This window comes from Juglans regia, chromosome 10 (assembly GCF_001411555.2).
Source record: "Juglans regia cultivar Chandler chromosome 10, Walnut 2.0, whole genome shotgun sequence".
NCBI lineage: Eukaryota > Viridiplantae > Streptophyta > Magnoliopsida > Fagales > Juglandaceae > Juglans > Juglans regia.
In genome coordinates, this window is record NC_049910.1 from 21,927,721 (window position 1) to 21,940,788 (window position 13,068).

Sequence of the window (13,068 nt, forward strand, 5' to 3'; positions counted from 1 at the left end):
CTATACTAAAAATGTGAAAAGCCTGATAAAGAATTTCAAACATGAGGAAAGGTACTGGAGAAAGTATTCTAAGAGACAAAATTGTTCATGCTATGCAATGTCAGGGAAAACTTTTGATGAAGGTAGTAACGATATAGACAATCAAAACACACCTCTACCAAGGCTCGAAGAAGTTGGTCATACCAAAAAAACGTGGTTAAAATGGTGGCATCTTCGTGAAACATTACGTTGACACCGATACTAAACGATGTTCTATTTTTTTAATGTCTTTAAATGACAATCAAAGCATTTAACTGGGATGATGGTGTATCATTTAATGGTTCATGGAAGCATGGTTTTTAAATGAATGATGTCAGAGCAAATGAATCAAGGAATCACCAATATGGCTTCGCTCCTCACTCTACACAGCTCGATTCATGCATGAAGACCACATCAAGAATACATGTTATACCACCTACCCAACGTTTTGACTTTGATATATCCAATGATGATAATCCAACTCCAAAAATACAAGTAGTGGTTGACCCTGATCCAAGCTACCAATCCAGGTTAGTGAGCAATACACATGTTGATCTAGAACCTTATATTTCAACTATTCCAAAATACTCATCTTTATTACAAGGTGAAGACAAATCTGAAATCATTTCATCGAACATGGCAATTGATAAGAATTGGATTAGTTGGGATCATTTTGAGGTTTGGAATGATTTTGAGAAATGAATTGAAAAAATTAGTAGATGAGTGAAAGCATCTTATATTTAGTTTTCAACTATAACTATGTGTTTTAAAATGTTTTTTTTTGTTAGCTATTGGCAATTTTCTGACAGTAATTTATTTGATGAGTAATTGTGAAATGGTATCCATTTAGATTGTTTTAAATTGAACAATCACATATATATATATATAACATTTTTAATAAATATTATAAATTGACCAAGAAATATTTATTGGTAAAGTGAACTCTTTTACATATGCATATTCCATTATATATTTAAATTGTGGTAGTGATTATGTATAATGAACTATTTAAATTTATAAAATTCACCGTAATTAACGGTCTGCGCATTATGCAGGTTACAAACTCGTACATATAAATGTGAAGGTTGGATAAATAGTGTTTCCGTCTAACATTTTTATTTCCAATTTTGCCCCTACTTGTATTCCAAAATTTTGTTCTCGTTTTCCTTCGCTGCTTAACCATTATTGTCTTCTTACATTTATGATCTTATCTCTTCCTCTGACAGATTGAGACCGACTCATGAAATATTTTCCTTCCACTTTGCTCTTCTCTATTCTCACTTTCTTCGCAGAAAAGTCTTGGTGTGTTTCGAATTGATGCTCCTACTGAATCTCGTTATCTCTAGGTATGCTTCTTATTCTTTGTTTTGTAAGTGTATTGTGTGTGAGTTTCTTACACTATGCACACATAAGAAGAATTTCTTACACCGCAAATATATATTTAACCAAAAAAACATAAGAAGAATCCAATATAGAAAAAGAGAAATAGGAAAAAAAATATCGCTTAGATCTAAAAAGTATGATTTCAGATTTGTTGCAACTCGGGAAAAAAAAAATCTAAGAAAGAATGAAATAAAAGAAGATGAATGTCGAAGCAAACAAAAAATAAACACAACCTAATATACCGCAACAAGAAACAAAAAACCCAGATCTAAAAAAAAATTTCCCTTTCGCTTGAAATGCATTAGGCTTCGAACCCAATTTCATAAACTTCATGACCACAAATCACAAGGAAACGTTCGACCTTTTCACAAAAACCACGCCTTTACTTGTAGCAAAGCTACCCACGCTCAAAATCCCGACTTTGTCTATCTGAAATGACAGATTATAAGGCAAACCCAAGAAAATTAACCAAAATCCCAGTCTAGAAATGGTGGTTCTGCACAGACTTTATCCATCTAAAAACTCCACACCTCCAATAGCCCATGATGAACACCTGACCGAGCAGTCCCCCCTTAGACCACCGCATCAGTCTTCGAGCTATTCCCATCGGTTTCCAGGCTCTATGACGAAGTAGATGATGCTTGAAGAGAGAGAAAATGAGATAATGGAATGAATATGATAGGGCAAGAAAAATCCAAGAGAGGAAATATGAGTGATTGTAAGCAGTGACCAAACACATAGATATTGGCGTTAGAGAGAGAATATGATATAGTTTTTAATGAAGTCTCTCCCACTTTCTCTCTATAGAGCTTATAAATTCTCGCCGCCTTTGCTTTAAATCATAGTGATCCGCTCAAACCTATTGAGATTATTCAATAAGGTACATACATGATTTAGCCTTCTTAGAGCATCCTTAACGGATTAGCCAAAACTAAATAATATTTTTTATAAATGTAAAATAAATTTGATTTTTGGCTATTTCATTCACATAAATCTTCACATTGGAATAACTATTTTTTTATTATATAATAATAAAATAATATAAGATAAATTTAATTTTAGTTATTCACATCAAATCTCCACATTAGATTATCCATTTATTCATTATATAATAATGAATAACTAATAATTTTAAAAAATATTTAACTTTTTTAATTATTAATTTATTTTATTTTATCATATTTTACTATTCTACCTATTATATATTAATTAATAATCATATTCTAATTAAATTAATATATCACTAATTCAAATTAATATATCAATTGTGATAAAATATGTGATAGAAAGAAATTGAGAGATAAATAATTGATAAAATATATATTTGATGTATGTACAGTAACCTTCAAATTTGGAAAAACTTTTGAAAATCACTGTAATTTTAAAATTTAGCTAATCCATTATGAGCACATTTTGCTATCTAATAGCTAAATACTTAATGAATTTAACTTTTAACTAATCCATTAAAGATGCTCTTATGCAATAAATAAATTCATATCCCAGAGATATAATTTCAAAAGAACCCTACTACCTAGCTATATCTTCAGTTAAAGCTTGTGTTTTTATAATCAAAACCTCTTTGGGGCGGTCTGGCTAGTCTGTGGCCTTTAACAGCCCTCAGTGATAATTTGCCACATCAGCATTTCTAATTAAACCACAATGAACCTCATCACACTAGATCTTTCATGAATTGGAGAACCCTTTTTCTTACCCGATCGAAATCAAGCTTCAGCAGCCCTCTATTGTTCAAGCTTTCAGCACCGCCACAGGAGTGCACTTCAACAGTGTCGTCTCTCTCCCCCGTGCTTGCATAGCTTCTCCTCTGTCAGTCTCGCTTCTCCCCCCACTAGCGACATCCTCTACTCATGAGCTTAGTGACATGTTCATGCTTTTTCTAAAACCAGATAAAAAAAATTGGCAATCTATACTCTTACAAATTTCCTGAAATATGGGTAAAGAAAACCAGATTTTTTTTCTTACAATAAGATTACAAAGGGATAACATTGAAATTTGCAGAACTTACTTGTTGGATTGCAACGAAGGAAGGTGTAGAACAAGAGGGGATTTGAAGATGAGTGGATTGCATGTGATTTTTGGGTCATCATCGTTGTTGATCAAGAAAAGAGAGGAGTATTTTGCCTTGGTGAAGCTCGGTGAGTTCTATGGCTAATTTCAATGATCTCCAGCAAAGATTTGACCAATATTATTGAAGAATACGATCGTGCTTCATCTTCATATCCCATCCTACGAAGAACTCGGTGGCATATCTTATTAGTCTATGAAAGATTACCTTACCAAATGCTTGAATACTAGCGAAAGTTGGGAGGGAGCTCGCCGACGAAGGTTCCGAGCAGTGGGCGTCGGGCTGAGATGGGCTGCGAATGTGAGAGGGAGATGAGGTGAACACGAATTCAGATATTTGAGAGGGAAAAAATCTTCTTTACAGCCTACTGTTGGGAGAAGCCCCAGCACACTCAATATGCTAGGTTAAAAAAAAAAAAAAAAATTATGTGAGGTGTGTGGAGAATGTAATATACAGTAGGCTGATGAGTAGCATTTCTCTTTGAGAGGGTGAGATCTGAGTGTGAGAGTTGTTTTTTTTTCCTGGGTGCGGTTTTATTGTAGTTTAAATGAGAAACCTACATGGCATCAAATTATTGGAGGGCTTTTTTTGGTGAAGATCAGCCCACCGGTTATAAAGATTTAACTTTTTTATAATATGTTTTTTTTTTTTTTTTGGAAGGAAAATCTCTACATATTTAAAATAAAATGACTTTTTTTATATTATCAACAGTCTAATATTGATGATCGTCAAGATTGATTGATAATAAATTTCGTGAGAAAAAATTAATAATAAGATGTGTGTATATATATATATGGTAACATGAAAGTTATATTGTTTAAAAAACAATTAATTGAAATATAATAATACCTTGTGTTTAATAAATTATAAGTGTAAAGTATAAACCAATCAATCAAGCATCTTCGCGTAAACTTTTCCAAGAAAAATGATATATAAATTTATGGTTTTGGTCCAAACTAGCCACTAAAGTCTGAGGGAGTACATGCATGCATGTTTATCGTTGTAAGTGCAGTATTATATGATCACAGGCTGCTTTAATTAGTGACCTTAGTAATAAATAACCAAAGGTCGATGTAGACTTAAAACACATTTTTTGGCGTATACGGGTCCAGTACTTAGTACTATTGTTTCCAAACTTTGGTTGCAAAATTTCAAAAACTTGATAAACAGTAGCTTATTAGTACGAAGACTATAACGAAAACCAAAAAAAATAAAGTAGCATTTCCAATGTTTTTCATTTTTGTGGTTCTTTTACAACCTTTTATTTGTTTTTATTTTCTTTTTCTTATATGTTTTATTAAAAATAGTATTGATAATAAATTTCATTTAATGTATTATTTTTTTCCCTCCAAATTTTTTTCCTATAAATACTGAATTTATTTATTCCATCTGTTATTATTGTTAGAATATTTTTTAGAATGTATTTTTTTTTTACAGATTTGCTGCTTTTGCTCTTATTTTACTGTTTGTCAATCCAGTTGTTATCAACTTCCTCTATTTGCACTGTTCTTTTGTTTGTTCTCTACTTTCTAGTATGTTCTCTTCTATCTCATTTGAAAAAATGTTATTCAATTTTTTTATATTTATATAAATGCACCTATAGTCAAGATAAATTGTTGACATTATATGTTTGTTGTATGAATATTTCCTTTCCTCATGAATATTTATATAAATCCATCAAGTTGTTTATATCTTTACGAGTAATTAAAATCTGAATTTTACAAAATAAATATAAATATGAATGGTGTGTGGTGTAATGATCTTTAAATAATACTACTGCTCATCTTTATAATTCGGATCTTAGAACATCTTTGGTCTTTTTTTTTTGAAAATAAATCTCAATATTTCATTGATAGAAGTCAAGAAGTACAAATTCTATCTCTCACCAGATCATCTACAATAAATTATGGCATCTCTTCTATCCATACTCTTTTTTCTTTAAAACTCAAAACTTTTCTAGCTAACATGTGTGCTATAGTATTTTTCTCTCTAAAACAAAAAATAATTGCCAATCAGGCCTCCTGTGAAAAGAAAACTTAATATCTTCCATTATAAAACCTACCATAGACAGCTCCTCAACTTCCCTTTGGACTGCCATACTCACTGATTTTGCATCCACTTCGAAAATTGCCCTTTAAATGTTAAGTTCACCACACAGTTCTAGAGCCAACCTCAATGCATAACTCTCTGCCACCATAGGGTTATCAACATGTTCCTTTTGATTACAAACAGCAACTAGAGCTTCCCCTTCCTCATCCCTAATTATAATTCCACTCCCATTCTTCTACCCTTCACATCCAAAGAAGCATCCTAATTTATCTTCACTAAACCAGTAGCTGGTTTTTCCCATTTCAATACACCCCTTCCACCCACTTGGCCTTGTTTTGTCTATTTCAAAAGGGCTTGAACAGCCTTGTAGTCAAATAAAGATTCACTTACCTTCTGCAGCAGTACTTTGGGGCAAGCTATCTTCATTTCGAACACAAACAGATTTCTTCTTAGCCATTGTCTTCTGAACAACACTGCCACAAGTTCTAGTTGTTCCTTGCTTAACTTGTTTATCAGCTTCTCACATAGTAGCATAAAGTCAGCTTATACTTTATTCCATTTTTGGACTCCACATCTTGTATCTACCCAGATATCATTAGCAGCTGGACACTCCCAAAGGACATGCTAATGGTTTCATATTCTGCAAAATAGATTGGGCAGGATTTTTCTGTCACTACCTTTCTTATGAACAAATTATCCTTTATTGGCAATAAGTTGTTCCCAGCCTTTCAAAGGAAAAGTTTTGCTGTACTAGGCACTGTAAAATTCCAAATGTTGCTCCATCTTTCATCCAAAGACCCTTTCCTTGAGTTTTCACTTTGAAGACTTTTTAATCTATCTAACTGCAGGAAGTATGCACTGCCCATAGAGAACTCTCCTTTTTTGGAAAGGCCCCAAAACAGTTTGTCTTGTACCAAGCCTCTACTCAAGGGGATACTCAAAATCTGCTCAGTTTCATTAAAATAAAAAATTGTTCGAATCAAGCATTCCTTCCATTCTCCCTTATGTTTGTCAATTAGTTCTTCCACTTTTGCCTCAGTCTGCAAAACAAAAATAGATGATTGTATAGAAAAAGATGAGGGAGAGGGTAACCACTTCTCACCCCATATTTTAATCTTGCTGCCATCACCCACTCTCCACCTTATGCCATCCTTCACCAACTCCTTGGCCTGCCAAATACTCCTCCAAATCAAAGAGGGCTGGGAATTCAGTTTTGCATCCAAGAAACTTGACTGCCTATAATATTTCTCTTTAAAAATTACAGCTGCTAAAGACATAGGGTTCCTAATCAACCTCCATCCTTGCTTGGCTAAGAGAGCCATGTTAAAAGATTCCAAATCCCTAAAGCCTAAACCCCCCTTTCTCTTCTGCTCCCCCTCTTTTCCCATTTCCTCTTATAAATACTACTTTCTCCCTACTGTTTACCCCCACCAGAATCTTGAAAATAGCATGTTAATATCAAGGCAAAATTTTTTAGGGAGTTTACAAACTGACATAGTGTAGGTTGGAATGACTTGGAGAACTGCTTTAATCAGAATTTCTTTCCCATCCTGTGAAGGAAATTATTTTTCCAACTTGAAATTTTCTGCCATATTCTCTCCTTTAAAAATCTGAAAATGTTGAATTTTGATCTTTCCACAAGGGTAGAAAGACCCAGGTACTTCTCATAGCCACCACAGGCTATAGAATTTCTAGCTTTCACTATCACCTTTCTATCCCATTCCTTAGTGTTGTTGCTAAAGAATAAAAAGGTATTTTTCTTATTGAGAAATTGACCTGAGGCTTTCACATACTTTTTTAGCACCTCTTGAATCCTATGCCACTCTTCTAACTTAGCTCTTCCAAAAAGGATGTAGTCATATGCAAATAGCAAGTGGTTTATGCTACTGCCCCCTCTAGTCACTTGCACTCCCCTTGTTAGCTTTTGGTTTTCATAAAAATTCAGAAGGTTACTCAAACTTTCAGCACAAATAATGAAGAGATAAGGTGACAAAGGGTCACCCTGTCTCAGACCTCTTTTAGGCCAGAATTTATGACCATGAAGGCCATTAATGAGTACTGAGAAGGAAACAGACTTCACACAACCCATTATCAACTTCACCCATTTCTCATTGAAACCCATTCTCTTCATCACAGCCTCCAAAAAGACCCATTCTACTCGATCATACGCTTTTGACATGTCTAACTTAATAGCCATGTTATCCACCTTCCCCCTCTTTCTGGATTTCATAGAATGTAAAAATTCATAAGCCACCATAATATTGTCATTAATCAATCTTCCAAGTAGAAATGCACTTTGAGTAGGAGAAATTATAACAGAAAGCACCTTTGGTCTTATTTGTTGTACATAGTTTTGGTATTTAGATTATTACCTAAATAATACAATATTTGCAATTGCAATGCTTCAAAACATTCGGTAAATTAAGGTAGCTGTCATGTGTTTTATTTTGAAAAAAAAAAACACTTTGATATCTCTGATATTGTAAGATGAATACAATTAATAAAAGATCATTCAATAAATAAATATAGGTTATTTCAAAATAAATAAATAAATAAAGATAGAAATAATAACCTCCCTTTGGGCTGAAATAATGATGTAATCACAATACAGCTAGTGAGTGCTTTGGGAATATATTCTTTTTATTTATTCTTTTAAATCCATTGTCAAGTTGCACAAACTCCTAACATCGGTGGAGGGATCAAAAACAAAGTCACCCGAATTTCTGTCTAAATTTCTCCAACTTAAGATTATGAATTGAAAAAATATCAAACACATAAAAACAAATCTTATAATATTTACTGATGATTATATAATACTGTTCAAAATATTTATATGATAAACAATAGGTTAATAATATAATATAGATAATTAAATCTATCACTTTCAATTAGTTTAAACTTTAGAGACAAATGATGATTTCACACGATATCATAGCAGAGGTCATGAGTTAAAATTTTGATTCTACACTCTACTTATTTAATTAAATATTTCATTTATTGGGTCTACTCATTAAAAGTATTACAAAACATCTCTTTAACATAAATGATGAGATCTTTTATTATAATTATATGGTCAAATTATGTAATATTTATCATTGTATTTTTTAATTTTAAAATTTAAGCGTTATATGTTTATTCTGAAAATAACAAACATACAACATACTCATTCAATTTTAGATGTTAAGAGTAGTAATAATAAGTGGAATAGTATATTTACAAATTTTCATAAAAAAATAAATTGTAACTTCTTAATATTTTAAACATATAAAATTTAGTTCTTACTATTTTACTTAGACAGGTGTGAGAATTTTAAATCAATTACTTTTTTAATTTTTAATATTTCTTATACTGTCATAGAAAAATTGAAATCATTAAGAAATTTTTGAATATTTCATTTTTTGTGTCTTAGTAGTGCTAAAACAAGGTTATGAAAATTCTTGAAGTAAATTAAGATGATATGATTTTTATTATTAAAGTAAGATTTAAACAGCCTTTGGAGAGATGCAATGATGAAATTATTATCTGTATTCTGTAGTACTAGGTACGTTTAGGTAGTGAGAAGTGTTGAGAATATTTGTGAATAGTAGTAAAAAAGTAATGAAAAAGTAATAATAAAATATAAAATAATAGTAAAAAGTAGGTGAAAAGTAATGAATAGTAGAAAAGTAGATAAAAATTAATAATAAAGTAAAGAATAATAGTGAGAGTACCTCAAGTACTCTCACTTGCCAAACATAGCCTAAATAGCATGGTGTAGAATATGTTAATATATATATATTTATATATATACTATAACATTTGTAATCGTTTAATTTTTTTGAAAATTTATATAATGGTGAAATTTTTTTATCACATAATTTATAAATAAATGTGTGATAATTAATGAGAAATTATCTTCTCACAAAGAAGACAAGATTTAATAACATTCTTCCATAATTTGTTAGTATAGTCCATAATTTAAAAATATTTTCTCCCATATAAATATGATTTAGATTCATTTTTTAATATAGAAATATAATAAAATTACCATTAATATTATTTCTAACTGGGCTGCACGTGTACTATTTTTATTGATTTTTTTAAAAAAATTTCTTTTCTTACCTTCTTATTTACTATTTTGTTCTAATTTGTTTTTTATACTTATCATATGGGCATACTTGCAGTGCATGTTGCTACATTCACAAAATGGAGGGATAGGTTTCTCTATACCCAAAACATTATTGATTATGTGATTAGAGACTTTTCATAAACTGTATCGGATTTGCAGAATAAAGAAGAATTCTCTGCTGTCACACATAGTTCTCTTGTATATCGTTAACCGATTAATCCTGATTTAAAACTGAAAGAGATTTCAATATCCTCTCAAGTTACTTTTGCTTATTATTCTACCAAGGATGCCGAAACATCAAAGGATAAGTCCGTAAAGAAAAAAACTGATAAAGAAGAAGATACTTCATCTTTATATATATATATATAAATGCTATTCAAATATTTTTATACTATACACTATCCACATGTTATAATTTGATTGATAAGACTCAAATTTTAAAATTTATATTTCAAATCAAATTATGTCGCGTGAATGATGTATATTACAAAAGCTTTTGAATAAAGTTATTCATAATATGAAAAATTCTACTTATCATCATCTACATTACACACCAACATGTGATTTATCATTTTTATCATTCTATTTACACACATATGTGATTTGTCAATATGTGTATTTAAATAAAATGATAAATCACATATTAATGTGTGGTATGGTGATGATAAATATAATTTTTCTTCATAATATATATATACACACACATGTATAACTCTATTATAAGATCTCTATACTATACACTATATGTCTAGGATACCAGTTTTGAGTAATGGAAATGTAGTGTTTAGAATCTTTAGCTGAAAAGCTATTAACATGATCTCCTCTAATCTTATTTATTTGTAAATCTAGATTTTTAAATTGGTTTTCAATATTACTAATTTCAGAGTCAGATAATACATGTGAGTCTGTCTTACTTAATACATTAATATGAGGTTGTTTTGAGGTAGATGTAGCATTACTAATAGTTAATTTTTCTAATTTACCATAGATTTATTCTAATAAATCATTTTTATTTTTGGAAAAACTAGTTTTTAAATGAGATGGAATCTCATGGGGAACAAACAAAGGGGTTTCTTTTTTTTTTTTTTTTTTTAATAGTGGGTTTTATAGGAGATATTTGGGCTTCAATTTTTCTAATTGTTTACTCATAGTTTTTAGATATAAATTGATATAATTGTTTCGTTAGATTATATTATCAAGATTTTTATCAGTGTTTGTAATATTATGTTTTTTTATTGGTGAAGCCAAAATTTGAGTATTTCTTTGATTGAATTTGATGGCTACAAAAGTGGGGTATTCTTTGTAAATAGTTTGATTATTTTCTCCTTTAATCCATTGGTTAGTAGTCTTATTTATAGTAGACAATTGATTTGATTTATATATTTCGAACTACGTAGAGAAAGATATATTAATCTGTATTTTCTCTAAATCCTCATAATATTTTTCTTGAATATAATCTTTTTCTAATTTTGTAAAGGTTGAGAAAAATATTATTCTTTTGTGACTATTTTCTTTTTTCATATAATCTTGTTTGAAATATTTTTTGTTAATTTTAAATTCTTCTTTATTCTTATTGGTTGTTTCTTCATTATTTTAAATTTTTTTATATGTGCTTAATTATAAGGAAAAATCTAAAGGTAGTCAGTTTGGCACACTCCCATTGCGCACCCCTTACCTGGCATGCCAGAAGATTAAATGAAACGGTGCAGATCATTATAAGCGGGAGTCGAAATTGTAAGAAGACGACAGACGGCATTTCAAACTAATTAAGGCTTCGTTTGGTTAGCATTTCAAACTAATTAAATGAAACGTACCGTTTTCATCCTTATCTTAAATTGACGGCTAGCCATTCCCCTTCCCCTTCCCACTCCTCCATCCCGTGAACAGTTGACAAAAATATCCATCTGCTCCCCTCCATCCCGCAAACGAAACACTCCATCTGCTCTCCTCCCTCCCACGAAGGAAAGACGAAAGCAAAACCAACTCTCTCTCTCTCTCTCTCTCTCTCTCTCTCTCTCTCAACGTGATGAGCTCAAATGAATTGTTATAAAAAAAAAGTTTCGGATATAAGAGAGTACCTTGAAGATGAATCTATCAAGGAAAAATCGAGCACAGAGGAAAAACAGAGCAAAGAAGGGAAGGATAGCGAAATGAAGTACTCTTTCATATTTGTTGTTAATTAATTGAATGAATCTATCGAGGAAAAATCGAGCACAGGGAAAAAACAGAGCAAAGAAGGGAGGATAGCGAAAGGAAGTACTCTCTCATATTTGTTGTTGATTAATTGAATGAATCTATCGAGGAAAAATCGAGCACAGGGAAAAAACAGAGCAAAGAAGGGGAGGATAGCGAAAGGAAGTACTCTCCCATATTTGTTGTTGATTAATTGAACTTTAGGTATGTAAAAATTAAAGATGATTTGAGTATGCATGAATGTAATACATGTAGAAGAGTAATACTTAAATGGGTATAAAACCACCATTGGGACCTTTGAATTATAATGTATTTGCAATATTTTCTACTATGTTTAGTAGGTTGCAAAGGTGGTTTCGCACCCTTTCCACGTGCTAGCTAGAGCAAGCCGTAACAACAAAAATAAAGTAATTTATGTTTTCTAAAATGATCAACAAATCTCGTGGAATGAACATCTCTTTATAGTATGATCCAAAGTTTCTAATAATTCAACAAGTTACCCATCCTCTGTTTTCTTAAGTTTCTTTTTTGATGTTGTATGAAAAAATATTTTGCATACATATAGATATTTTGAGAAAATATTTTAGCATCAAAAATAAAAGAATCATAATGGACCTGTGTAGTAGAATTTTGTTCAAGGAATAAGCTAAATACAGAGGTAAAAATAGGGAAAAATTATGAACAACAGGGAAAAAACCTCATTTGACGATGGACGACGAAACCCAATGGGGGAACCCGACCATTTTTTGATCTGAGAATGTGAATGCGACTTCGAGATCCGAGGTCAGTTCCGATGGCTAGAAAGCTGTGTGACCGTGTCGTTCTCTTCGTGAGGGGTGGGGAAAAGCTGAAGCAACCCAGACGTGTGACTGACCGTGTCATTCAGTTTCTAAGGGTGAGAGCATCTTCATTGGCTTGGCCAAATAAGGAGATTAGCTAAATTTTAGATAATTTGTACTAAAAAGACTCTACATTGGATTGGCCATCTCTAAAATAATTTGAATTTCTGTTATAGTGATTAGCCAACTATAGAGAACTACAATTGGTTCACCAAACATTAAAATAATAATTTCTCACTCCAATTAAGTTTAATTTCAATTTTTTTATTAGCATTAAATGACATTTGAAAATATGATTTTTTTAATATTAATTTAATTAGAATATAATTATTATTAATATTAAATTAGTAGAATTATAAAATATGATACAAATAAATTAAATAAAAAAATTATTA

At 31.0% G+C, this 13,068-nt stretch overlaps 1 long non-coding RNA gene across 1 annotated transcript; it reads right to left on the reverse strand.

Moving 5' to 3' along the window:
• Positions 1-1,397: 1,397 nt before the first annotated feature.
• LOC109003897 lies at positions 1,398-3,520 on the reverse strand. Its single transcript, XR_001998193.2, has 3 exons — positions 3,425-3,520; positions 3,113-3,295; positions 1,398-2,041 (listed from the first exon to the last, which is right to left on the reverse strand). It is a non-coding gene; the product is annotated as an uncharacterized LOC109003897 (long non-coding RNA).
• Positions 3,521-13,068: the final 9,548 nt, after the last annotated feature.